The following is a 27,456-nucleotide window of genomic DNA, read 5'->3' as shown; positions in this document are numbered from 1 at the left end:
TGTAGTGTCCTTCCTTGTCTCTTGTAACATTCTTTATTTTAAAGTCTATTTTATCTGATATAAGTACATCTACTCCAGCTTTCTTTTGATTTCCATTTGCATGGAATATCTTTTTCCATTCCCTCACTTTCAGTCTGTATGTGTCCCTAGTTCTGAAGTGGGTCTCTTGTAGACAGTATATATATGGGTACTGTTTTTGTATCCATTCAGCTAGCCTGTGTCTTTTGGGTGGATCATTTAATCCATTCACGTGTAAGGTAATTATCGATATGTATGTTCCTATGACCATTTTCTTAATTGTTTTGTGTTTGTTTTTGTAGATCCTTTTCTTCTGTTTTGTTTCCCACTTAGAGAAGTTCCTTTAGCATTTGTTGTAGAGCTGGTTTGGTGGTGCTGAATTCTCTTAGCTTTTGCTTGTCTATAAAGCTTTTGATTTCTCCATCGAATCTGAATGAGATCCTTGCCAGGTAGAGTAATCTTGGTTGTAGGTTCTTCCCTTTCATCTCTTTAAGTATATCGTGCCACTCCCTTCTGGCTGGTAGTTTCTGCTGAGAAATCAGCTGTTCACCTTATGGGAGTTCCCTTGTATGTTATTTGTCATTTTTCCTTTGTCGCTTTCAATAATTTTTCTTTGTCTTTAGTTTTTGCCAATTTGATTACTATGTGTCTCAGCCTGTTTGTCCTTGGGTTTATCATGTATGGGACTCGCTGTGCTTCCTGGACTTGAGTGGCTATTTCTTTTCCCATGTTAGGGAAGTTTTCGACTATAATCTCTTGAAATATTTTCTCTGGTCCTTTCTCTCTCTCTTCTCCTTCTGGGACCCCTATAATGTGAATGTTGTTGCATTTAATGTTGTCCCAGAGGTCTCTTAGGCTGTCTTCTTTTCTTTTCTTTCTTTTTTCTTTATTTTGTTCTACAGTAGTGAATTCCACCGTTCTGTCTTCCAGGTCACTTATCCGTTCTTCTGCCTCAGTTATTCTGCTATTGATTCCTTCTAGTGTAGTTTTCATTTCAGTTATTGTATTGTTCATCTCTGTTTGTTTATTCTTTAATTCTTCTAAGTCTTTGTTAAACATTTCTTGCATCTTCTAGATCTTTGCCTCCATTGTTTTTCTGAGCTCCTGCATCATCTTCACTATCATTATTCTGAATTATTTTCCTGGAAGGTTGCCTCTCTCCACTTCATTTATTTGTTTTTCTGGGGTTTTATCTTTTTCATTCATCTGTCACATAGCCCTCTGCCTTTTCATCTTGTCTATCTTTCTGTGAATGTGGTTTTTGTTCCACAGGCTGTACAATTGTAGTTCTTCTTGCTTTTGCTCTCTGCCCTCTGGTGGATGAGGCTATCTAAGAGGCTTGATGGGAGGGACTGGTGGTGGGTAGAGCTGACTGTTGCTCTGGTGGGCAGAGCTCAGTAAAACTTTAATCCACTTGACTGTTGATGGGTGGGGCTGGGTTCCCTCCATGTTGGTTGTTTGGCCTGAGGCAACCCAACACTGGAGCCTACCTGGGCTCTTTGGTGGGGCTAATGACAGACTCTGTGAAGGATCATGCCAAGGAATACTTCCCAGAACTTCTGCTGCCAGTGTCCTTGTCCCCACAGTGAACCACAGCCACCCCCCACCTCTGCAGGAGACCCTCCAACACTAGCAGCTAGTTCTGGTTCAGTCTCCCCTGGGGTCACTGCTCCTTCCCCTGGGTCCTGATGCGCACACTACTTTGTGTGTGCCCTCCAAGAGTGGAGTCTCTGCTTCCCCCAGTCCTGTCAAAGTCCTGCAATCAATTACCAGTAGGCTTCAAAGTCTGATTCTCTAGGAATTTCTCCTCTCATTGCCGGACCCCCAGGTTGGGAAGCCTGATATTGCACTCAGAACCTTCACTCCCGTGGGTGGACTTCTGTGGTATAAGTGTTCTCCAGTCTGTGAGTCACCCGCCCAGCAGTTATGGGATTTGATTTTACTGTGATTGTACCCCTCTTACCATCTCATTGTGGATTCTCCTTTGTCTTTGGATGTGGGGTATCTTTTTTGGTGAGTTCCAGTGTCTTCCTGTTGATGATTGTCCAGCAGCTAGTTGTGATTCTGGTGTTCTTGCAAGAGGGAGTGAGAGCACATCCTTCTACTCCACCATCTTGGTTCCTCTCCCCTGTCCATGTTAAGTGTAACACATTCGGTTCTGTTAAGTCAGATTGATCTGAAAAAGCAAAACTAACAAAAAAGCCCAAACAACCTGTGCTTCATTGGTGGTTTTATTAGAAGAGATTCTTTTTGACAAGGAGAAACACTAGAATTCCTCATCACATATTGCATTTTTATAAATATACTTACAATAACACTGACATGTTATTTATATAAGATTTCTTAGTATTTTGGAAATATAGCTAGTAGTGCTAAAAAACCCAATCCAGAAGAAAAGGCAATGAGTCTGTTCAGGGAACAACAAATGGGTTCACTAGGTAGGTTATCAGAAATTACTTCAAGGATATTCAGATGACTTTCAAAGTTTATCATTAATGAAAAATTTGTTATTTATGTACTTTATGAGGTAGCAGAGAATATAGTTATTCTCCGTTTTATAGACTCATTTCTGTTCAGTAAAGTGTTTCATCTATCTATTAAAGCAGGTGTCCCCAACCCCAGGCCATGGACCGCTACCAGTCTGCAGGCTGTTAGGACCCTGGCCACACAATAGGAGGTGAACTGTGGGCTAGCAAGCGAAGCTTTATCTGCCACTCCACATTGCTTTCCATTGCTCTCATTACCCCCTGAACCATCCCCCCACCAACTCTGTTGGTTGAAAAATTGTCTTCCATGAAACCAGTCTCTGGTGCCAAAAGTGTTGGGGACCACTGTTTAAAGACATTAAGATTATGCCATTTCGATTATTCTGTCTTTACAGTGTCCTTGTTTTCATTATTAAAATAATATTTTGTTGATAAAAGTCATATGCAAAATCTTTGTACATAATTTCCACTTCAGTTAATTTTAATTCGAAATGTCACATGTCACTTTGATTTGAAGATTCCCTTTTATGAGCTGCTCTGTATTTTTGGCAATTTCTCAACAACTTTTACTAGTGACTACAACCAATATCTAACATGTTGCTTTGCAAAGACATATAAGCATTATTAAAAGCACTATGCGAGAAATTTTCCAAAACTCTTAGGGGCATAATGGGTTTTACTAATAGGTATTTTCTGGAGCTATATTTTATAATTATTAGATCCAAATTAATTCTATTTTTCCCCACATCACATGGATATTCATATAGGAAGTTCTGGGATTATGTTAAAATTCAGTTTACCAAAAATTATTGAAATGATTTGCTGGTATAATAAGGGGTAGGGTGTTGCAACTCTTTTGAAGAAAATGAATTCTTGATTTCCATTGAGATAAATTTCCACAATAGCAATATTTTTGATATTTGCATTGCCCTCATAAAGCACTATAGAAAGGTGATTCATTTTATGAACTATTTTTTCCTTATGCTTATTGATATACTCATTGTTCACAGTGGTTAAACTCACTTCCAATTTTTGTAATCTCTTTTCTTCTCCAAATCCTAATTTCCGTCTCAGTCTTTTGCATCTCAGAAAATAGCACTGCCTTCACTCCACTGCTCAAGCAAGAAATGTGGAAGTCACCTTTATTTCCTCTACCTACTTCATTTCCCTCAAATCAATCCATCAATAAAGAGTTCAAATTTTATATTGTAAATCTGTCCATTTTTGTCCATATTCAGTACTACCATCCTTTCCTGAATTTTGCCCTCTCTGAGCTGGAAACGTTAACTGTTACAGTCTAATTGTTTTTTCTTCTTCCTCCATGCACCCTTTAAAAAAACAAAACAAAAGAACAACAACAACAAAACCTCACAAAAGAATCTTTACATATCAGCATTGGAGCAGGTGGGTTAATCCAAATAATATAATAGTTCTCAACTGGTTAACACAGTTTCGTACATTCTCATTTGCAGCTTTTTTTTTTTTTAAACTTTTTATTTAGAGCGTTTTTGCCAGTGCTCTTAATATAGAACTTTCTGAAGTACTCAGTCTCAAGCATATTGAGTACCAACTATGCCACATGATATCCATTTAAGATTCAAAGTAAAAACAGCTCTGGTCAGTGTGAACTCTAGATGAGAAAGTGCCCAGAAATCCCATAGATTTCTGGAATGAAGTTCCATTTTAATATTGAGAAGGGGATCTCTTTGTTTCCATAGCTTGATTTTTATGTGACCATCTTTGGATTCCGTCTTGCTACAGCATTCAAGCATAAAGGACTTTATTAATTTTAATTAATTTCCCCACTGATGAGGAGGAGTTGATAGGATAAAACTGGTTGGAAAAAGAATGCACTGTGAGTAGGAGTGAAGACAGATTTGTGTGTTTGGGAACCGTAAGTCATCATGTGTGGCTGAGGCAATGACTTGTTCCAGGGGGAGAGAAATTGAGTTGTTTCTGAGTCATAAAGGGAGAGCTTTCTTGCCAAACTAAGGAGCTGGAATTTTATCTTGAAGGCCGTGGAGAGACACTGAAGGATTTTATTATGTCTACTGTTGATTTTCAAAGAAGTCTGGTGGGTTCGATTATTCTTCAGAGTTTGAAAACAAAACTCTCCAGAGCAGTGCTTGAAAATACAAATCAAATCCAATAGCTTTAAATGAGTAGAGATGAAGCAGGCCTTCAAACGTGTCAAAATTAAATGAGGATGAAGTTTGGTCAGAATAACACTTCCTCAAATTGCTTCTCCCACACCTTCAAAATAATCATGGAGTTTCAGGATGTGGTGAATGTGAACTAAAAATGTTTAGTGATTTTCAAACCAAAGGTTGGGGAAAAAATGGTATTCTCAGATAGAGAATTGCCTTGCCAATTAAAATTCTTAATCAGTAATGTCCTAGTTTATAAACATAATATCATGTGGAAAATAATTGAAGGACAAGGATATATTTTCACCAAAGTTATAACTTATATTTTGTGTCACCTCCTACATATGCATCTTTTAAATAGTAAAAGACATTAGTGAAATTAAATACATTTTAAACTAAGCATTATTTTCAAAATGTAATGAAAAAAAATGTGACTGAAGGATTTACAATTAGAGACACCTGTTATATTTATTAAATTACATGCATATTTTAAGAGCATGAAAATAAAATAAATATAATCTCAAGACATGTTGAATGGCAGAAACATATGAAGTGAAAAATTAGAAAATGCACATGAAACTCCTCTCCCAAACAATACATTTCTCAACTTTTAAAGTAGAATCCAGAGTTGTTTTGGTTTTTTTTTTTTGTATTTGTAAACTGCAGCAAGAAAATTGAAAAAGTAACTAACAGTCATCTGTGAATACTCTTTGAATATGTCCTCACCTTTTGAAAGGTATTTTGAAAAAAATGTATCATGAAAAAAATGGAAAAATAGCTTTGAGTATTTGAAATTATTGCACTGAAATATGCTGATTTTAGCAAATCAAAGACTATTAGAATATTGAGGGACCAGGTGTGTTTGAATAACCCAGAGGTTATGAGAAGCAACTAAACCCAACTCCTCTTCCCCTGGCAGCACATATATCAATACCATGGAAAGTCTCTTTTGCTCTGCATGTGAAACAGGCTAAATAGCTATCATAGCCAGGGTGATTTTCTTAAATATAAGAAACAATGTAATCACAACTTTGCATGATCAAGGAATTGGAGCCAAGAGGGAATGGAGAGAGAGAGAGAGAGATGATGTTTCAACTGAAGGAGAGGTTGAAAGAAATATCTGAACTGCTCCAAGACTCTCACAAAAACAACCCACTCTTACTTTGTTCTGCACCTACTATATTTCTATACTAATGAGATATGTTCTGTCATTTAATCTCTTTACAGCCACCTTGCAAGGAGGCATTAATAACCCAGTTTTACAGATAAACATAGGGAACAACATAAAAATCAAGCAATGGCCCGATGCAGAACAATTTAGATGAGTCAGGATTCAAATCCAAGTCTGTTAGATTTGACTCAGTTGGTAAATCCCACCTCACACCCAATAATTGGAATATTTTTCTTTATCAAGAATGAAAATGGGTTGCTCTCATTTCCATATGCAGCATTTCAGGATTTCCCATGACTCTATTATTTGTATGAGTGCTACTTAAAGGCTTAACGTGTCCTGAATTTCCAATGTTCCTAAGACATCTTGGAACATAGAGTGGCTGATCTGGTGAGTGGGTAACATGCCATTGAAAATTATTTTATGCAACTTACTTAACCAGGGGAAAATGTACTAACTGGTTGTATTAGTTATAATACTACAGTATTTAAGAAACATACAAGTCTCAGTATGGGAAAGCTGAATGGGAAACAAAGCAAAACCAATATGTGTTAAAAGATCCTTTTACTTAAAATGCAGAAGACTAAGTTCTCAATCCTCCATCAACTCATTATATAAACGGGAAAGCACATAACTTATTTGAGCCTCAGAATTTTATCTGAACTATGAGAATGGTTTAGTTGAGTAATTTACACTCTTTTTTCTGGCATATATAATTTTCATTTACTTTATTTGATTCTTTTATTTTTTACCATTAATCTCCGGATTTGTAAATCTTTCTCATGTAATATAAAGCTCTCTTGTTAAAAGAGTACTTTTAATTTAAAAATTAGTATTTGCCAAAATTTCTATACCACTTTGAAATTAAAGTAAATGTTAATATATATATATATATATATATATACACACATAATTCATATAATGCCCATTAAGAAAAACCATTAATAATATAGGTTCAAATATATTAGTATCAAGGCTAAATAATATAATTCACCCACATAGAATATATTATACATTCAAGGTTTAGTGAAAAGTATGTTGTCAGCAATATTTTAGTATATGCATCACTGATGCCAATTTATGTCAATCTATTAGTCTATTTTAAGCTTTAGGAAAGTTCAATGGAAGAAATATTGGACAAGGGTTAGAATATGTAAATTCTAATTTCACTTTTGCCAGTAACTTTGAAAAATTATTTCTAACTCCTGTTTTCCAATTTTCTCAAGTTTTATTGAGGTATAATTGACAAATAATGTCATAAGATATGTAAAATGTGCAACATGATGATTTGATATACATATACATTGTGAAAGGATTCTCCCCATTGAGTTGATACATCTATCACCTCATATATTTACACCTTTCTTTTTTTGTATAATGAGAATACTTAAGTTCTACTTTCCTAGTAAATTTCAATTATATAATACAGTGTTATCAGCTATAGTCACCATGTTATACATTAGATCCTCAGACCTTATTCATCTTATAAATGAAAGTCTATACCATTTTACTAACCTCTCCCTATTTTCCCTCCTTGAGACCTCGGTAACCATTTTTTTATTCTCTGTTTTTACTAGTTCAACTTTTAAGAAAAGATTCCACTTATATGTAATACCATGCATTAAAGTTAATAAACATGCCCTAGTTATTCCTATAATTAAATGGGGTTCAAGTTGACTAATCTATTTAAATAATTTTTAAAGAGTTAAAAGTGTGATTATTGTTTTGTTATAAAAGATATGGACTATAGAGTCAAATAAAATGTGTATGAGATATTTCTCCTCTACTTCATAGATACAAAGCCCTTGACAAGTTACTTAGCATCTCTGAACCTCAGTGCCATCATCAGCAAAATGTCAGTAGTAATGCATAGCCTAGAGGCTTAATACAAAATTAAATTGAAATAACATCCGAAGTAACTACCATGGGAGTCTGCATAAAGATGGTGGAGTAGGAAGATTCTAAGCTCACCTCCTCCTATGGACACACCAAAACATATAAAACAAGTATCTCTGAGAACAACCTGAAGATTAGCAGACAGATTTTCTGCAACTAAGGGTATAAAGAGAAGGTCACATCAAGATAAGTAGGAGGGGCAGAGAAGCAGTCTAGTCAGAACTCACATCCCCAGAGTAGCAAACCACAAGTGGAAGGGATATCACAACTGAGGAGGTATCCCCTGAGGAGCAAGGGGTCTGAGCCCCATGTTGGGGTCCCTAGTTTGGGAGACCTACACCAGGAAAATGAGAGCCATATCATCTGGCTTTGAAAATCAACAGACTTTATGTCCAGGAGAGTTGGAAGGATGTAGGAAACAGACTCTGCTCTTGAAGGTCTCACACACAAACTCACTTGCTCCAAATCCAAACTCAGAGGCAGCAGTTTGAAAAGTGCCTGGATCATAAGAAAAAGACAGTCATTAGCTAATTTTAGGGCAGGTTCTGAAAGGGCAGGGATCTGGTTGAACTTTCTCCAGAGAGAGAAGTGCTAGTGGGCACCATTTCTTTTTACTCTTCTTCCACCTAGCTGGCCTGTCACTGGCAGTTGTCTCTTTGTCATTCTCCATCAACCTAGCTAACAACACGTGTTCTGTTCCTGCTTCTTTTGAGGACCTGCCCTGCCCAACCTGCATGTGGCACCTGGCCCCCAAAGAAGTTTCCAACCCACCCCACCTGGTGAGCAGCCCCCACCATTGCCTGTGCCCCTCCACAGCATCTCCTACTCTGGGGGGCCAATGCCACACAACAGGGTGTCCATAGCAGTCTTGGCCAGACCACTCAGACGGCTGGGTCAGGAACCAGTTCTCTGACTAGTCTGCTTATAGAACTCACAAATGGACTAGCTGCCCTGGGGTCCCTACCACACCCACCAGTGCACCCATAGCAATTGTAGCCCAACCACAACAAGAGGGAATATGCAGCCCACACAGGGCACATCACTGGAGCATCTGGCTCTGTTGACCAGAGAGGATTGCACCATTGGGCCCAAAAGGACACCTTCTACATAAACCTACTATTTTACAACTGGGAGATGGAGCTGATATACTTATTACATAGAAATGAACACAGAGAGTTAAGCAAAATGTGGAGACAAAAGAATACCATTCAAACAAAAGAGCAAGACAAACCCTCAGAAAAAAAAAAATAAGCAAAACTGAGATAAGCAATTTACCAGACACAAATTTCAAAATAATAGTCATAAAGATGCTCACTGAACTTGGGAGAAAAAAATGGAAGAACTCTGAGAACTTCAACAAAAAAAAATATATAAAATATAAAAAGAACCAATCAGAACTAAAGAACATTAAAACTGAAATGAAAAATACACTAGAGGGAATTAACATCAGATTAAAGGATGCAGAGCAAAACAGATGAGTAGTCTAAAAAACAGGGTAGTGAAAATCATCCAATCAGAACAGCAAAAAGAAAAAGGAATTTAAAAACTGAGGATAGTTTAAGGAACCTCTGAGACAACATCAAGTGTACTAACATTCACATTATAGAGGTCCTAGAAAAAGAGGAGAGAAAGTGGCAGAAAACTTATTTGAAGAAATAATGACTGAAGTTTCCTAACCTGGAGAAGAAAAGAGATACTCAGGTCAAAAAAAGCACAGAGTACCAAACAAGATGAAACTAGAGAGATCCACACCAAAACATACCATAATTTAAACGACAAAAGTTAAAGGTAGATAAACTTAAAAACAACAAGAAAAACAAGTCACATAAAGGGGACCCCCATAAGGCTATCAGTTGATTTTCAGCAGAAACATTGTAGGCCAGAAGAAAGTGCTAAAAGGAAAAACCTTCCAGCCAAGAATTCTCTACCTGGTAATGATCATTCAGAATTGTAGGAGAGATAAAGAGTTTCCCAGACAAGGAAAAGCTAAAGGAGTTCATCACCACCAAACTGGTCTAACAAGAAATGTTAAAGGAACTACTTTAAATGGAAAAATAAAGGCTATAACTAGAAACAAAAAAAAATTATGATAGAAAAATTTCACTAGTAAAGACAAACATATGGTAAAGGTAAGTGGTTGCACTTATAAAACTAGTATAAAAGTTAAAGATAAAAGTAATAAAATTGTCTATATCTAAAATAATTAGCTAAGTGAAACACAAAATAAAAGGATGTAAATATGACATCAAAAACATAAAATATGGAGGTAAAAAATGTAGTGTTTTTAGAATATGTTCCAATTTAAGTGCCAATCAGCTTAACGTAGACTGCTACATATGCAGTTGACATATATGAATCTCATGGTAACCACAAACCAAAAATCTACAATGGATACACAAAAAATAAAGAGAAAGGAATACAAACATAATATTAAAGAAAGTCATCAAATCACAAGGGAGGAGAATGAGAATAAGAAAAGCACATAGAGGGGCTACAAAAACAACCAGAAAACAATTTAAAAATGACAATAAAAAAAGACCTATCAATAATTAGTTTAAATGTAAATGGATTAAATACTCCAATCAAAAGACATAGGGTGACTAAATGGATACAAAAACAAGACCCACGTAATTGCTACCTATAAGAGACTCACTTCAGATCTAAAGACACACACAGATTGAGGGAATGGAAAAAGGATTCCAGATATACCTTGGAGATATTGCAGGTTTGGTTCCAGACCACTGCAATGAAACAACTAACACAATAAAGTGAGTCACACAAATTTTTTATTTTCCCTGGGCATACAAAAGTTATGCTTACACAAACTTTCAACTGGTTAAAAATGTCATACCAGCAAAGTATAATAAGGTGAAGTACAATAAAAAGAATTAAGCCTGTATATAGAAAATTCTAAAGACTGCACCAAAAATAATTTACTAGGGTTAATAAACAAATTTAATAAAGCTGCCAGATACAAGATTAATATACAGAAGTCTGTTGCATTCATACACACTGATGAGAACTATCAGAAGGATAAATTACAAAAACAATTCCATTTTCAATTGCATCAAAAAGAATAAAATACCTAGTATTGTTTGCTCAAAAATTAGAAACACTTAGTTTTGAAAAAACAAACAGTAACAACTTAGGCATTCTTTCCAAATTTACATGTGAGAATTATGAATAAAGGATCATATTGAATTTTAAAAAAATGTGATATCACCTCACATCTGCCAGAATGACTATTATCAAAAAGCCAAGAAATAACAAGTGTTGCAGATAATGTGGAAGAAAGGGAACCCTCATGCTCTGTTAGTGGGAATGTAAACTGCTGCAGCCACTGTGGAAAATTGTATGGAGGTTTCTTAAAAAATTAAAAATAAAACTACCATGTCATTCAGCAATTCCACTCCTGGGTATTAATCCAAAGAAAATGAAAATACTAATTTGAAAAGATATATGCATTCTTTTGCTCATTGCAGCATTATTTACAATAGCCAAGATATGGCTAAGTGTCCATGGACCTAAGTGTCCATCAATAGATGAATGAATAAAGAAGATGTAGTTTATAAACACCATGGAATATTGCTCTGCCTTAAAAAGAATGATGTCTTGCCATTTGTTACAACATGGATGGACCTAGAAAGGATTACACTAAGTGAAATAAGCCATAGAAACACAAATACTGTGTGGTGTCACTTATATGTGGAATCTCAAAAACAAAACAAACAATGAAACAAAAAGACAGAAACAGACTTATAAATACAGAGAACAAACTGGTGGTCACCAGAGGAGTGGGTGAAGGGGATTAAGAGTACAAATTTCCAGTTATAGCATAAATGTCACAGGATGTAATGCAGAGCTTAGGGAATATGGTCAATGATATTATAATAACTTTTTATGGTGACAGGTGGTTACTAGGTTTATTGTTGTAATCAATTTGTAATGTATATAAATGTTAAGTCACCAGTTGTACACCTGAAACTAATATAATATTGCATGTCAACTATACTTCAATTTTTTAAAAATGTAGGTACAATGTGAATGTCTGGCCTTTACAATTTTATGCAATAAATTAACATTTTTCTTTCCACTGTACTTTACATTACAAATATATTTGATGTAATTAGTCCTGACACACCTGTCAAAAGTAAAATACAAGTCTTACATTATATTTTCTGTAAGATTTTTGATAAATCATAATACATAATAAATTTTCCCAAATCAAAATAAATGAAAGAGAAACAACCCTGTTGAAAACAGTTAATTTAAGAAATAAGAAGCTGAAATGGAATAATGGTATGATTTTCAGTTTTCTCATTTGAATGGCCAACAAATAACTCTGATCTACCATTTCATATCTACAGTGGCAAACATGTTCAATTTGGGTAGTTATTTTTATCACAAGAGTATAAACAGAAACTTTCATACACTTTAGATCTACACTGGGTGATATTTTTTATTGCCTAATAGAGGTTAATACATATTTCCTTCAGTTCAATTAATTCCATTAATAGGCAAAAACCTAGAGTATCTCTATTAAATGTGCAAAATAAGACTAAAACAAGATGAAGTTAAAAATACAGGGGTAAAAAACCCAATTCTATCTTAGTAGAGAAATATATAGATAAGCTTTGAGTTTTTCATAAACTGAATATTGAAAAGCAGTAAAAAAATGAACTATATTTACATAAGTCCAAATGAAAAATCTCAAACGTATAATGTTAAGACTAAAAGTTGTTACAAAATTATATATTTAGTGTAATAGCTTGAATTTCCAAAGCAATTACATATATTTTATTTTTTATTTTTTTAACATCTTTATTGAAGTATAATTGCCTTACAATGGTGTGTTAGCTTCTGCTTTATAACAAAGTGAATCAGTTATACATATACAATATGTTCCCATTTCTCTTCCCTCTTGCATCTCCCTCCCTCCCACCCTCCCCATCCCATCCCTCTAGATGGTCACAAAGCACCGAGCTGATCTCCCTGTGCTATGCGGCTGCTTCCCACTAGTTATCTATTTTACATTTGGTAGTGTATATATGTCCATGACACTCTCTTACCCTGTCACATCTCACCCCACCCCCTCCCTATATCCTCAAGTCCATTCTCTAGTAGGTCTGTGTCTTTATTCCCGTCTTGCCACTAGGTTCTTCATGGCCTTTTTTTTTTTTTTTTTTTTTTTTTCCCCTTAGATTCCGTATATATGTGTTAGCATACTGTATTTGTTTTTCTCTTTCTGACTTACTTCACTCTGTATGACAGACTCTAACTCCATCCACCTCATTACAAATACCTCCATTTCATTTCTTTTTATGGCTGAGTAATATTCCATTGTATATATGTGCCACATCTTCTTTATCCATTCATCTGTCGATGGACATTTAGATTGCTTCCATGTCCTGGCTATTGTAAATAGAGCTGCAATGAACATTTTGGTACATGACTCTTTTTGACCTATGGTTTTCTCAGGGTATATGCCCAGTAGTGGGATTGCTGGGTCGTATGGTAGTTCTATTTGTAGTTTTTTAAGGAACCTCCATACTGTTCTCCATAGTGGCTGTATCAATTTACATTCCCACCAACAGTGCAAGAGTGTTCCCTTTCCTCCACACCCTCTCCAGCATTTATTGTTTCTAGATTTTTTGATGATGGCCATTCTGACCGGTGTGAGATGATATCTCATTGTAGTTTTGATTTGCATTTCTCTAATGATTAATGATGTTGAGCATTCTTTCATGTGTCTGTAGGCCATCTGTATATCTTCTTTGGAGAAATGTCTATTTAGGTCTTCGGCCCATTTTTGGATTGGGTTGTTCGTTTTTTTGTTATTGAGCTGCATGAGCTGCTTGTAAATCTTGGAGATTAATCCTTTGTCAGTTGCTTCATTTGCAAATATTTTCTCCCATTCTGATGGTTGTCTTTTGGTCTTGTTTATGGTTTCCTTTGCTGTGCAAAAGCTTTTAAGTTTCATTAGGTCCCATTTGGTTATTTGTGTTCTTATTTCCATTTCTCTGGGAGCTGGGTCAAAAAGAATCTTGCTGTGATGTATGTCATAGAGTGTTCTGCCTATGTTTTCCTCTAAGAGTTTGATAGTGTCTGCCCTTACACTTAGGTCTTTAATCCATTTTGAGTTTATTTTTGTGCATGGTGTCAGGGAGTGTTCTATTTTCATACTTTTACATGTACCTGTCCAATTTTCCCAGCACCACTTATTGAAGAGGCTGTCTTTTCTCCACTGTATATGCTTGCCTCCTTTATCAAAAATAAGGTGCCCATATGTGTGTGGGTTTATCTCTGGGCTTTCTATCCTGTTCCATTGATCTATATTTCTGTTTTTGTGCCAGTACCAAACTGTCTTGATTACTGAAGCTTTGTAATATAGTCTGAAGTCAGGGAGCCTGATTCCCCCAGCTCCATTTTTCGTTCTCAAGATTGCTTTGGCTATTCGGGGTCTTTTGTGTTTCCATACAAATTGTGAAATTTTTTGTTCTAGTTCTGTGAAAAATGCCAGTGGTAGTTTGATAGGGATTGCATTGAATCTGTAGATTGCTTTGGGTAGTAGAGTCATTTTCACAATGTTGATTCTTCCAATCCAGGAACATGGTATATCTCTCCATCTATTTGTATCATCTTTAATTTCTTTCATCAGTGTCTTATAATTTTCTGCATACAGGTCTTTTGTCTCCTTAGGTAGGTTTATTCCTAGATATTTTATTCTTTTTGTTGCAATGGTAAATGGGAGTGTTTTCTTAATTTCACTTTCAGATTTTTCGTCATTAGTGTATAGAAATGCAAGAGATTTCTGTGCATTAATTTTGTATCCTGCTACTTTACCAAATTCATTGATTAGCTCTAGGAGTTTTCTGGTAGCATCTTTAGGATTCTCTATGTATAGTATCATGTCATCTGCAAATAGTGACAGCTTTACTTCTTCTTTTCCGATTTGGATTCCTTTTATTTCTTTGTCTTCTCTGATTGCTGTGGCTAACACTTCCAAAACTATGTTGAATAATAGTGGTGAGAGTGGGCAACCTTGTCTTGTTCCTGATCTTAGTGGAAATGGTTTCAGTTTTTCACCATTGAGGACAATGTTGGCTGTGGGTTTGTCATATATGGCCTTTATTATGTTGAGGAAAGTTCCCTCTATGCCTACTTTCTGCAGGGCTTTTATCATAAATGGGTGTTGAATTTTGTCGAAAGCTTTCTCTGCATCTATTGAGATGATCATATGGTTTTTCTCCTTCAGTTTGTTAATATGATGTATCACATTGATTGATTTGCGTATATTGAAGAATCCTTGCATTCCTGGGATAAACCCCACTTGATCATGGTGTATGATCCTTTTAATGTGCTGTTGGATTCTGTTTGCTAGTATTTTGTTGAGGATTTTTGCATCTATGTTTATCAGTGATATTGGCCTGTAGTTTTCTTTCTTTGTGACATCTTTGTCTGGTTTTGGTATCAGGGTGATGGTGGCCTCGTAGAATGAGTTTGGGAGTGTTCCTCCCTCTGCAATATTTTGGAAGAGTTTGAGAAGGATAGGTGTTAGCTCTTCTCTAAATGTTTGATAGAATTCACCTGTGAAGCCATCTGGTCCTGGGCTTTTGTTTGTTGGAAGGTTTTTAATCACAGTTTCAATTTCAGTGCTTGTGATTGGTCTGTTCATATTTTCTATTTCTTCCTGGTTCAGTCTCGGCAGTTTGTGCCTTTCTAAGAATCTGTCCATTTCTTCCAGGTTGTCCATTTTATTGGCATAATTACATATATTTTAAATTACATTTTTATCTTCTAAAAATGTGAAAGTATAGCAGGAAATATTTATACCTACCTGAGGATCATGTATACTTCTGGGAGGCAGTCAGAGAAATAGGATGTTGTAGGCTTATAATTAGATCAGTTATATATGTATATTATGTTTGTGTGTAAATTAACTTACAAAATTATATATATAGTTATAAAATTATATATAGTATATAATCGTTTTTGTTTGTTTTTTTAGCCTAAGTGCTATTTATTCAAAAGAAAAGAGAAATTAGAGCTCATCCCCCCAGAAGACAGGACGGAACAAAACAAGCAATCACATCTGCCCTCTGCTCAGCATATACTCTTGTTGCCCCATTGAGCCATCTTCTTGATGATGGTCATCTTGAAAAAGCAGTCAGACTGCATATAGACAACTATTTTCTCCAAAGTTTCACAAAAACACATGAAAGCCTTCAGATTTGGAAATTCATCCAGTCACCTGCGCTCAAACATAAGGTTCTGATCTAAGACATCATAGATGAGTAAATCTACAAAGGTAAACTTTTCCTCTGCAAAACATGAGAATTTCCCCAGGAACAGGGAGAATGGTTTCAGTTGTCCAGGTAGATTTTCCAAGCACCAAGCTTTTCTAAGGCTTCAGGTTTTCATGGGCAGGGTTGTAGCAGTCATATCAACTGCATGTAGAAACCCGTTATCTGGTTCTCCATAATGTTCACTCAAATCTTTTTTTTCAGTCTCACTGTATATGTGTACAAGGGAAAGTATTTATTCTGCTTGCTACTGTGGGTACTATTAGTATATGTTATAGTTCTTCTTGTGACTGCCAAAATACTCTTATTTATTTGGTTTAAATAAACCCAATAATCTATGCTGTGTTATTTTTATTATGGTTATCTAATGAGCAACCAAGTTCATGAAGGTTAAAATAACTAATGGACTCCATTTCAAGAAACACTGATTTACAATGAAATTCATACAAATTATGAGCCATGATTTTTTCATGTGTGATTCTTAAAATGTCTTATTTTACCCAAATAAAATTATTTTAGGTTTAGTTTTATTTCTCTTGTGCATTCTGCTAAATTACCTTCTATGTAAGTTTTTCTGTAGTTTTAATAAGAACTTTAGTTGTTATTTACATGTGCTAGTACACATCTGGTGTGAAATCTCTATCCCAACTCTTAGAGTCTATATAACCTAATACGATTTATATTTCATCATTTGTAAAATTGACAAGACAATTTTACTGATCTCAGAAGATGTCATGAGGATTAAATGAGGTTATGTGAAACCATAGCACTGTGCTTGGCAGGTAGGACAAATGTTCTATATTATTACTAGCAACTTCATCAACTTCATATTATTACTATCAGGCCATTAAACAATTCTGTCATCTTTCATTATTAGTTTTTTAAGTCAATATTTCCTTGCATGGTTTTGAAAGTCTTCCATAATTTCACTTCACTTTCCTCCAAATTAACCTGAACTCTTCATCTCACAGTATTTTAAGTCAGCCCTGTTCCTACCTGACCCACCACTTTTGATCTTTCATTATTCTCAGGTACAATGTCCTTTTCTTTCCATTTGTCTATTCTAATCCTATCCATCTTCCAAAGCTTGCCTCAAATCTCATCTGGACTACAGTTACATTGAATTGATTTAAACCTTTTCAATCAATATTTATATTGTCTGTATCAGATAATTTAGCAGTTAATTGTGTTCTCTTATATTCTTCATTGACATTTCATATTCATGTTGTCACCACAAAGTAAACTGTTTGAAGCTATGGGTTGCATATGTGATTTCTTTCATCATTTTCATAGAGCTCTGTAGAATCATAAGTAGCAGATATTTAATACGTTTTTCATTGTAATAAAAAATAATCCACGACAGTCCTCGCGGAGAGTCGCTGCGGTTTCCTGCTTCAACAGTGCTTGGATGGAACCCAGCGCTCATCCCCCGCTCTGGCCGACCGCTCAGAGCCAGCCCTCGCCACCACCTCACAGCGCCCTCCAACCGCCCCCAAGGTCCCCGCCGCCATTACAGCGCCGCGCAGCCACCGCCACCGCCTCACCTCAGCCGCCCGCCATGACGACCGCGTCCCCCTCGCAGGTGCGCCAGAACTACCACCAGGACTCAGAGGCCGCCATCAATCACCAGATCAACCTGGAGCTCTACGCCTCCTACGTCTATCTGTCCATGTCGTACTATTTTGACCGCGATGATGTGGCATTGAAGAACTTTGCCAAATACTTTCTTCACCAATCTCATGAGGAGAGAGAACATGCTGAGAAACTGATGAAGCTGCAGAACCAACGGGGTGGCCGAATCTTTCTTCAGGATATCAAGAAACCAGACCGTGATGACTGGGAGAATGGGCTGAATGCAATGGAATGTGCGCTACACTTGGAAAAAAGTGTGAGTCAGTCACTACTGGAACTGCACAAATTGGCCACTGAGAAAAATGACCCCCATTTGTGTGACTTCATTGAGACTCATTACCTGAATGAGCAGGTGAAATCCATTAAAAAATTGACCACGTAACCAACTTGCACATGATGGGGGCCCCCGAATCTGGCATGGCACATTATCTCTTTGACAAGCACACCCTGGGAAATAGTGATAATGAAAGCTAAGCCTTAGGCTGGCTTCCCGTAGCCACAGGAGTGACTTCCCTGGTCACCAAGGCAGTGCATGCATGTTTGGGTTACCTTTACCTTTTCTGTAAGTTGTACCAAAACATCTACAAGCCCTTTCCTTAGTATCATTCCTTCAAATAAAGTAATTTGGTACCCCCCCCCAAAAAAAAATCCACTATATTTTTCCTAGCATCTGATTATGGCTATCACTCTGATTATGGTTATCACAAGTAAAGTCTCTCTGCTATAAATCACGGTTTTAAGTAAAATTTATTTCGCTTAATTTAATTCAAGTTGCACATGGTACCAGTTTATCTTTTTGTACGGTAAACAACCGCAGAAGAAAATATTAAGAACTTTAAAATTTCATTATAAACATCTTTTGAAATTTATAAATAATGATTATTAACATAACTAAGTGTGGTCAAGTAGGACACGAGAATAAGAACAGTTATTACTAAAGGTGTGGAAAAGGTGAGAGCTTCAGCAAAATGAGAGATGTATGAGAGCTGCTGTTGCTCGTATTCTTTTGGCTTTAATTAGGCCAACGTACCCTAGACATAACCTCACATTATTAAAGAGAAAAAAAGAGAGTGGAATACTTCTTCTGACAAGAGGTCAAGTTAAAATAAAGTACCCCAGAGGGTCGCAGCAGTGACAGCAGCTCTTCATACTGTAGTGTTGAAATTACAATGAGCCCCTGTGGGAATTAGACATCCTATAAAACAGCCTCAAGCCTATTTGAGATTGTTCTCGTCAAAGCCACCATCACTCATAGGTTGAGAATTTAGTTTAAAGCAAAAAAAAAAAAAAAAAGTCATATCAGATTATAATTTATAACACTACTTAAAGTATAAAGTTCAATAGCTATTTTGAGTTTAAAATACGTTTTAATAATTACCCTCTGAACTTCTAGGAGCCATCAACTATTACTAAAACTTTTGTTCTTGCTGAGGTTTTACAGAATCATAGTTAAGTTTATAAAAAATTAAAACATTCTTTTTATCAATGCCTAGTAGTAAAACCATAATTCTAAAAATATATTTAATTTATAATAGATATGTACATTTCTCAATCTCCTTTATAGATGCAAATATTTTTAGTCTTTTCTATGTTTAATCAGCAATTTCTCTAAAGCACTCTCAGGAAGGTGACTTAGAATATCTCCAGTACTTTATTTCATTGCACTATTGGAAACCAAGTGCTGAAGTTGTGAACTATACATTTAAAAGAAGTGCTTTCCAATAATGACTCATAGAATAGAGGTAAGGGACAAGTGAAACCTTTAAGGTGTTTCCAAATAATATAGTTCATGAAACATCATATAACGGAAATCTGTTTCTCAACTAATAATTAATAGTCAGTTTATCACATCTGATCCATTTATTGATGAAATCAGACAAGCAAAGAAAAAATGATTAAGATGCAGTTTGCACCTTCAAGAGGTTTATATCATGTGTGTGTGTGTGTGTGTGTGAGAGAGAGAGAGAGAAACATTAGAAGAACAAATATTATTACAGCAGAACTCAATTTATGTTTTGAATCTCTATTCCATCAGGAAGGAAAAGTGTAATCTTGATCATTTTTGTGCTGTATTCCCTCTTTTCCTTAGAGTTGTGACAAAATCCTAGGAGCACAAGTAGACCAAAGACTATGAGTGTGCTTGGACAGGGAAGATCTGGACCCCTTACGTGTTCATTGATACATGTAAGCTGTCAATGACCCCACAGTGCAGAGCCAAGCTTCCACTCAATTGTTCCTTCTTCTACAGTATTATTGTCATCTTGGGTCTCTAACCCAGAAAGTAGTGTAAAGACTCCTTTGTTCTCACACTCCACATATCTAATGTGTCCCCAAGAATCCAACCAGGAAAGCATGGTATTGCACCCTAAAAATCCCATCTAATTCTCTGTTCTTATTCCTACTCTTCTTATTCATCATGATTTTTCCTCAGAGACAATTTTTCTGCCCCAGTGGTTTCTTGCCTTAAATATAACTAGCATAATCTCCCTAACAGGTATAAACTTTGGGAAATATCCATGCAGAGACCACCAGATGCTTTCATTTTATGCTCTGTCATGACCCTCTCTCCTTAAGAGAAGGAACCCTGAACTTTATCTTCTTCTTGGAAGATGAGGTAGGGATGGGCAGGTATAGAAAAAAGGAAATAGAAATTCTATCAAGTATCTTTTCCGAGCATAGCACTATGAGACTAGATATCAATTACAGGAAAAAAATCTGAAAAAATACAAACACATGGAGGCTAAATAATATACTGCTAAATAACCAAGAAATCACTGAAGAAATCAAAGAGGAAATCAAAAAATACCTAGAAACAAATGACAATGAAAACCCAACAACCCAAAACCTATGGGATGCAGCAAAAGTAAATATAACAGGGAAGTTTATAGCAATAAAATCCTACCTCAAAAAACAAGAAAAATCTCAAATAAACAACCTAACCTTACACCTAAAGCAATTAGAGAAAGAAGAACAAAAAAACCCCAGAGTTAGCAGAAGGAAAGAAATCATAAATATCAGATCAGAAATAAGTGAAAAAGAAATGAAGAAAATAATAGCAAACATCAATAAAACTAAAAGCTGGTTCTTTGAGAAGATGAACAAAATTCATAAACTATTAACCAAACTCAACAAGAAAAAAAGGGAAAAGACTCAAATCAATAGAATTAGAATTGAAAAATGAGAAGTAACCACTGACACTGCAGAAATACAAAGGATCATGAGAGATTACTACAAGCAACTCTATGCCAATAAAATGGACAACCTGGAAGAAATGGACAAATTCTTAGAAAACCACAACCTTCTGAGACTGAACCAGGAAGAAATAAAAAAATATAAACAGACCAATCACAAGCACTGAAATTGAGACTGTGATTAAATATCTTCCAACAAACAAAAGCCCAGAACCAGATGGCTTCACAGGGGAATTCTATCAAACATTTAGAGAAGAGTTAACACCTATCCTTCTCAAACTCTTCCAAAATATAGCAGAGGGAGGAACCTTCCCAAACTCATTCTACGAGGCCACCATCACCCTGATACCGAAAACAGAAAAATATGTCACAGAAAGAAAACTACAGGTCAATATCATTGATGAACATAGATGCAAAAATCCTCAACAAACTGCTAGCAAACAGAATGCAACAGCCCATTAAAAGGATCATACACCATGATCAAGTGGGGTTTACCCAAGGAATGCAAAGATTCTTCAATATATGCAAATATACACAATATATATATGCAATTCAATATATGCAATGTGATAAATCATATTAACAAATTGAAGGAGAAAAACCATATGATCATCTCAATAGATGCAGAAAAAGCTTTTGACAAGATTCAACACCCATTCATGATAAAAACTCTCTGGAAAGTAAGCATAGAGGGAACTTACCTCAACATAATAAAGGCCATATATGACAAACCCACAGCCAACTTCGTTCTCAACGGTGAAAAACTGAAACCATTTCCTCTAAGATGAGGAACAAGGAAAGGTTGTGCACTCTCACCACTATTTTTCAACATAGTTTTGGAAATTTAAGCCACAGCAATCAGAGAAGTAAAAGAAATAAAAGGAATCCAAACGAGAAAGGAAAAAATAAAGCTGTCACTGTTTGCAGATGACATGATACTATACATAGAGAATCCTAAAGATGCTACCAGAAAACTACTAGAGCTAATCAATGAATTTGGTAAAGTAGCAGGATACAAAATTAATGCACAGAAATCTCTTGCATTCCTATACACCAATGATGAAATATCTGAAAAAGAAATTAAAGAAACACTCCCATTTACCATTGTAACAAAAAGAATAAAATACCTAGGAATAAACCTACTTAAGGAGACAAAAACCTGTATGCAGAAAACTATAAGACACTGATGAAAGAAATTAAAGACAGTACAAACAGATGGAGAGATATACCATGTTTTTGGATTGGAAGAATCAACATTGTGAAAATGACTATGCTACCCAAAGCAATCTACAGATTCAATGCAATCGCTACCAAACTACAAATGGCATTTTTCAAAGAACTAGAACAAAAAATTTCACAGTTTGTATGGAAACACAAAAGACCCCGAATAGCCAAAGCAACCTTGAGAAAGAAAAACGGAGCTGGAGGAATCAGGTTACTTGACTTCACACTCTACCACAAAGCTACAGTCATCAAGACAATATGGTACTGGCACAAAAATAGGAATATAGATCAATGGAACTGGGTAGAAAGCCCAGAGATAAACCCACACACTTAAAAGGAGGCAAGAATATACAACAGAGAAAAGACAGCCTCTTCAATAAGTGGTGCTGGGAAAACTGGACAGCTGCATGTAAAAGAATGAAATTAGAACACTCCTTAACAGCATACATAAAAATAAACTCAAAATGGATTAAAGACCTAAATGTAAGGTCAGCCACTATAAAACTCATAAAGGAAAACATAAGCAGAACACTCTATGACATAAATCACATCAAGATCCTTTTTGACCCACCTCCTAGAGAAATGGAAATAAAAACAAATATAAGCAAATGAAACCTAATGAAACTTAAAAGCTTTTGACCCACCTCCTAGAGAAATGGAAATAAAAACAAATATAAGCAAATGAAATCTAATGAAACTTAAAAGCTTTTGCACAGCAAATGAAACTATGAATGAGATGAAAAGACAACCTTCAGAATGGGAGAAAATATTTGCAAATGAAGCAACTGACAAAGGATTAATCTTCAAAATATATAAGCAACTCATGCAGCTCAATTTCAAAAAAACAAACAACCCAATCCAAAAATGGGCAGAAAACCTAAACAGACATTTCTCCAAAGAAGATATACAGATTGCCAACAAACACATGAAAGGATGATCAACATCACCAATCATTAGAGAAATGCAAATCAAAAGTACACTGAGGTATCACCTCACAGCAGTCAGAATGGCCATCATCAAAAAATCTACAAACAATAAATGCTGGAGAGGGTGTGGAGAAAAGGGAACCCTCTTGCACTGTTGGTGGGAATGTAATTTGATACAGCCACTATGGGGAACAGTATGAAGGTTCCTTAAAAAAGTAAAAATAGAACTACCATACGACCCAGCAATCCCACTACTGGGCATATACCTTGAGACAACCATAATTCAAAAAGAGTCAAGTACCACAATGTTCATTGCAGTCCTATTTACAATAGCCAGGACATGGAATCAACCTAAGGGTCCATAAACAGATGAATGGTTAAAGAAGATGTGGCACAAGGGAATATTACTCAGCCATAAAAGGAAACAAAATTGAGTTATTTGTAGTGAGGTAGATGGACATAGAGACTGTCATACAGAGTGAAGTAAGTCAGAAAGAGGAAAACAAATACCATATGCTAACACATATATATGGAATCAAAAAATAAAGGTTCTGAAGAACCTAGGGGCAGGACAGGAATAAAGATGCAGACTTAGAGAATGGACTTGAGGACACAGGGAGGGGGAAGTGTAAGCATGGACATATATACACGACCTAGGGGCAGGACGGGAATAAAGACGCAAATGTAAAACCGATAGCTAGTGGGAAGCAGCCACATTACGCAGGGAGATCAGCTCGGTGTTTTGTGACCACTTAGAGGGGTGGGATAGGGAAGTTGGGAGGGAGACACAAGAGGGAGGAGTTATGTGAATATATGTATACATATAGCTGATTCACTTTGTTATACAGCAGAAACTAACACAACTTTGTAAAGCAATTATACTCCAATAAAGATGTTAAAAAAAAGAGAAAACAGCTGGTAAAGCAAAATATTAAAAAAATGAAAGAAGGAAATAATATTTAAATTTAATGATACTATAATTAATATCTGCAGAAGAAATAATGGTGGAGGACTACATACAATACAAAAGGGATAATAAGGCTGTATTTTTTCTGGCATTTGAAGGAAAAGTATGTCTACCACCTGAAGAAATGGGAGGCAACTTTGTTCAAGCAAAATGTTGCCTGCAGCTCACAAAGGAGAAATGTAATAGCTCATTTCCCTCTCTCTAAATAAGAGAAGACTGGATGTAATAACTATGATATGAAATAAAATTATATGGATTCAGTAGTGGAAAGGAGCAAGACCAGAATGGAATGAAAAATATAAGTTGAACTCATGGATCTCATTTAGGAATTCTAGAGAAAAGGGAATGTCCCTGAGGATGAAGCCTCAATCCAGCCAGCCATATGCCAGATGAATAGAGCTTGTGATTTTAGAGTGCCAGATATTCTGGAACTCATAATCTAAGGATGCTTTGCTTCCTCCATGCAACACTGATGAGTCCAAGAAATCTGTGAAGTTGTAAGCCAGTAGGATCCGGCCATTTCATGAGCCAAACAGGATTTTCTGTAAAACACACCAAAAATTGTGATAAAAAATTAAGCTGCCTGACACCACTCCTGCTTTATTCTGAGTTTCAGGACCTTTGACTCTCCTGGTACCTGAGTTGGGCCATGACAATTTTCATCTCCCCTCCCTTTCCTTTCTGTGAAATCTAGACTTTGCCTGCCATTACTTTTTCTCTTAAACAAATAATTTTAAGGTATTTTAGATATCCAGAGTTGATAATATAAATTCTGTTCAGCCCTCATAGGATCAAAAGTTGGCATGTAAAATTTCCTGTAAAATTTCAATAATTCATAGGGAAAATGCATTTGTAAACCAATACCTTAATTGATGACTGTTAGAACGAATACATAGGGGATCAATAATTCATGTTTTAATCTTGACAGTTTTATACTATTAACTCAAGTACATATTAGTAATGAATGTCACAAAATGTGGACACTCTGTAGAAGATAAAATAATTTGCCTTCCTTGCATTCCATCTATTCTATGATTCAGACCAGGAATTGGGTAGTGTTAAAATAATACATTTTTCTGACTGATTTTCTTTTCCACTTTTTTTTACCATGTAGACACTTCCAAACTGTTTTATTTCACAGCTTACCAGTTACTAAAGGGGATAAAAATTGAATATTTGATATACATTTGAGGTAGTAAGATTTAATGCTCAGTAGTGCATGTATACTCTCTAAGGTACTGTAGTACTTCAGTGAAAGAATACTGAGATGCAATTTTTGTGATTGCTAATAGCTGAAAACAAGACTGCATACTGCCTAATTAAAGTCCATACACCACAGTGATAGAGGGCATTTGTTTTTGTTGGGCATTGCTGTAGGAACCTTGGCTCTGTCTCTTCTCAGTTTTGTCCCAGGTGTCTTAGCATATCTAAAGTCTCAGTTTCTGCATATTTGAAAATTCAATGACACAACGCATGCAAAAGCCTTTCTTAGTATCAGGCACATAATAGGGGGATGCCATCTTAAAATCTGGCATTCAGAAGAGCAATATTTTAAAATTTTTCAAATGAGAATATTTAGCTTTCAAGTACAGCAAGGGGTTTTGTTTGTTTGTTTTTTGTTTTTGCTTATTTCCATCCATGTGTTTGTGTGTGTCTTCTTCCTTGCAACCTCATGATAGTACCGTTCAATCTTCATAGCAATCTAATGAGTTAGGTGTTTCCATCCCAATGTAACAGGCCAGGAAACAGCTTGAGAGGCAAGATGAACTGGTCAGCGTCACACGGCGGGCACATCCCACCATCAGAATTCTGATAATCAAAATATGGCAAATTCTGTTCTGATTCCTTTGCAGTTATCTTGACACTGTCCTACTTGTTTTCACGTAAAATAATTTATCTGTTAAATATAAATTGAAAACTACATAAGAACATTTACATTAGGTTTGGCAGTGCTTTGACTCCTCGAATTGTCATCCAAACCTGTGTTACACTCAGGGTATCTCAGATCAGGAATTGCCAAGAAAATCCCATAGCCTTGCTTACTTTCTTTAATAAAGGCACTTTCCTACATGACTTTCAAGTCTGGAAGGGGCTCTAAGAGAGTGTTCATGATAAAAACGAATGAGCTTGGAGGACAGAGGCAGGCAAAACAAAAGGGAAGTAAGACAATTTAAGTCACTTCAATAGCTACATAATTATTTTAATCAAGAAACTCGAATTTTGGCAAAATTCGAGTTTTATTATTTATACAAAAATATAATGAAATATAATGAAATAATCTCTCACTTTTAATACTATCTTCTAAAATAAAAGACCACTTTGATAATCTTTAAACCATTGTTTTCATGAATGCACTAGGGGTGCAAGAAGCGTAAATCTGTTGCTTTTGACACACGATTTCATTCATTTTTGCAGTTAACTTAATAATTATTACCTCCTATTCTTGCCCCATTTATTAATACAATGACATTGTAAAAACAACAAAGATTAAAGACAATTTGATTAGAAACATAAATTAGTAAACTTAACATTTCTAGATTTTTTACTCCTTCTCAACTATTATTAAGTCAAAATGTACTCTAAGTAGTTTTATTTATCTAGAAATAGGGTTATCCACTATAAAGTATTAGCATGACAGCATTTCAGACTTTGTAAATTAAATTGTGTGATTCATGCATTTTCTAAGAATCAGAATGACTTTCAAATGAGCCAGCTACTTTATGTCTTTAATCCTTCTTAGAAAATAAATGGAAGAAATATGATGATTCTTCTCTTTACATTAATACTTCCACACAAGAGCCTTTAAAATACGTGCTCCAATCATTTTGTCTCTTTAATTGGATTGCATTATTTCCTAGTTCCATCAGAATCACAATATGGTAAAAAGTATCCAAAATGACCTTTCTTTTCAGAGAGAGCATTAAAGTTTCAAGTCATAGAGAAATTTACAATCCTATGGTAAAGAGAGTCACTGATGTAAAATAATTTATACTAATAAAGTGTTTGCTGACAATGATAAGTACAGAATCTGTGAAGAGCAGCTGAAGAAAATCCACATGTGTGACTTATTGAAATTTAATATTGTTTAAGGCTGATTATTTGTATTTGTCAATTTTCATTCTGCCTATAAATATTTAAATTATTCAGATATAAAGAAATGGAAATGGACATGTACTCCTTCAAGGGATATTAACTTATCCATTTTTTCTATGTTGTTCATTTTTTGACATATAATTTTTCATAGTAATTCCTTATAATTCTTTGTATTTCTGGGTGTCAGTTGTAACTTCTTTTTTTCTCTGATTTTATTTGTTTGGGCCCTTTCTCTCTTTTTGTTAATGAATCTAGCTAAAGATTCATCAATTTTGTTTACCTTTCTGAAGAACTGTCTCTTAGTTTGATTGATATTTCTATTCTTTTTTTTTGTCTATACTTAATTTATTTCTGCTCTGATCTTTATGATTTCTTCCTTTTACTAACTTTGAGCTCTTCTTC

At 35.5% G+C, this 27,456-nt stretch overlaps 1 long non-coding RNA gene and 1 pseudogene across 2 annotated transcripts in view; both read left to right on the top strand.

The window, feature by feature from the left end:
- LOC309647945 overlaps positions 1-27,456 on the top strand; it is a 1,188,245-nt gene that overhangs the window by 30,075 nt on the left and 1,130,714 nt on the right. The gene's annotated exons all lie outside the window — the stretch shown is intronic.
- On the top strand, positions 17,415-18,199 carry LOC309647941 (ferritin heavy chain pseudogene; annotated as a pseudogene). Its single transcript has one exon. The product of its transcript is annotated as a ferritin heavy chain pseudogene (transcript).

Source organism: Balaenoptera physalus (assembly GCF_965194825.1).
Source record: "Balaenoptera physalus genome assembly, chromosome: 18".
Lineage (NCBI taxonomy): Eukaryota > Metazoa > Chordata > Mammalia > Artiodactyla > Balaenopteridae > Balaenoptera > Balaenoptera physalus.
Note: the sequence above shows the minus strand (reverse complement) of the source record. Positions and strands in the feature narration are given on the sequence as shown.